The sequence below is a fragment of the Carlito syrichta genome, unplaced genomic scaffold (genome assembly GCF_000164805.1).
Source record: "Carlito syrichta isolate Samal-C Ts95f unplaced genomic scaffold, Tarsius_syrichta-2.0.1 Scaffold314008, whole genome shotgun sequence".
Lineage (NCBI taxonomy): Eukaryota > Metazoa > Chordata > Mammalia > Primates > Tarsiidae > Carlito > Carlito syrichta.
Window position 1 is genome coordinate 48765 of NW_007258104.1, and position 2310 is coordinate 51074.

At 43.5% G+C, this 2310-nt stretch overlaps 1 protein-coding gene across 1 annotated transcript in view; it reads right to left on the minus strand.

Moving 5' to 3' along the window:
- Positions 1 to 2310, minus strand: part of UBE2W (ubiquitin conjugating enzyme E2 W) — a 45216-nt gene that overhangs the window by 42305 nt on the left and 601 nt on the right. The gene's annotated exons all lie outside the window — the stretch shown is intronic.

Sequence of the window (2310 nt, forward strand, 5' to 3'; positions counted from 1 at the left end):
TGGCTAATTTTTTTTTTTTTTAATTTATTGTAGAGACAAGGTCTCACCGAGTTGCCCAGGCCGGTCTCCATCCCTGGGCTCAGGCAATTCTCTCATCTCCACCTCCCAAAGTGCTAGAATTACAGGCGTGAGCCACCACGCCTGGCAACAGTTCACTCTACCCTCTAATCACTAGCCAAGAACAGAAGCAATTTCTCAGAGGTAGCTATTGCTTTACAACCACCTCCGCAGCTTCTTTTGTGCTAATTAGCTTTTCGATTTCAAGTATTTGCCTTCACTCATAAGACCCAAGTTAACCTAATCAGCTCCTCCTGACCTTCATAACACAGACTATAACACAAGACATCACCATGGCAGCAATCATGTGACTAACCCATCCATCTGCCGGCCTCTATCACCTGATGTCAGTACCTGTGCTTACCTGCCCTCTGTGATGATGTGCAGCAGACCACCAGCCAACCACCTTAACGACCTCCCCCATCAAGGGGAATGTTTAAAAGCCACTGCTCTGCTTATGATCTGACCATGTTGCTCCTTGAGCCATGGTCACGTTTCCTTGCCTTGGCTCCCTCCCCTTGACGAGGCGAATCTCTCCTCCCTAAATTACTTTTTAAATAAACTATATTTTCCAATCTAACTTCTGTGCAATTCCTTACACCGTTCACACAGCACTGGATTGCACAACCCCACCCCGGCAGGTCTGACCTAACATTTTGGAGGCCCCTCTGGGAGATCTCTCTCTCTCTCTCTCTCTCTCTCTCTCTCTCTCTCTGTCTCTCTCTCTCTCCCTCTCTCTCTCTCTCTCCCTCTCTCTCTCACTCTCTCTCTCTCTCACACACACACACACACACACACACACACACGCACAACTTATTCAGCAGCCACAATATCCTGGTGTGAGATAAATAAATCTACTAAAAGTTTTTTTAGAGAAGAACATGGTCAAAGTCACATTCCATATTATTGTATTACTGCATACCTTTTCTTAACTGACTGAAATTCCCCAAATACCAATTTCCTAACGGCCTTTTATATTTCTTCTCCAAAGTACTATCATATTCTAATATAATACACAATTAACTAGTTTATGCGCCCCCAAGCTGGAGTGTAGTGTCAAATACAATCACGTGTTGTGGATTTTAATCTTAATTTTTAGTCAAAAATGATTTAATCATAATACAGATAATCTAAAGCTGGTCATAACAAAAAATATTTTAATCCTAACACATAAAAATCTTAAAGTAGTCATACAGCCCATCTACTGTTCAACTGGTGTTCCACAGTTCCTTTTTTGGCCTCAAATGGCGAAACTTCTCTAACGTCTCCGGGGAAGCTAGTGTAAAGTATAATGTTTCCTGAAATTGTTCTTGTTTATTCTCTGCACCATTTCATGACATCTCTTCAACTAGAATGTTACATAAAACTTTTCTGTTCTGCAAGCAAGTCCTGAGGGAGAAGCAAAGGTAAAGAGAATATCTCAAGGAAAACAGGTTGAAAAGGGATAACCTAAAAGCACAGAAGTAAATGTGAAAGCAAATATTTGCCCAAAAGAGGAAGAAGACGCAGAAAATCGAAGAAAAACACTTCTAGCATAGAAAAGAGAAAACACGGAGAAGGGCAGAGATATGTTTATTTTTCTAGAAACAAAAGCAAACAAGCAAAAAATCCCTTCTAAGAAAATGCGGTCTCTTTCTTTACTTAAGGGGATATTATTAAAACTCTAAAAGACGTCCAGCTGACATTCCTAGCCTGAGTTCCACCTTCTCTTCCTATAATATGCTTTGATACCGATGGTCTTCAACTGGGAATTAAACGCAGGCTACAGATAATGTAATTAATCTCTGCAAAACTACAATTGTGGTTGCCATCTTTGCCGGCAAAAAACAAACTCCCTGGATTCGGAAAAAAGGAGTAAATGAAGTTGGAAAGCCAGAAACCCACGCATTACTAAGTCAGGTAGATATGACACAGGTTAACAACCGCCTCCTACCCAACTGAGCTACCACTAAAGGTCTGGGGAAGAAGGGCAAAGAGCTGTAGCCCTACCGCGACCGCAAGGGTGGGGCATTGTGGACAGGGGAAGAAAAAAAAAAAAAAAAAAAGAGGGCGAGCTATCCCGAGAGGTTTAAGGGGCCAGGAACGCGGCTCTCGGGAGACTGACCATCAGGCAGCGAATGATGTTGGGAGACCAGGGGCGGCTTGGAAGGAGGGGATGAGAAAGGCGGCGGACGGAGGAGCGTTCGTGAGTGCCGAGGCGGAGACGAGGAGAAGGCCCCCACGGGGCAAAGGATTAAGAGTCAAAGGCAAGAG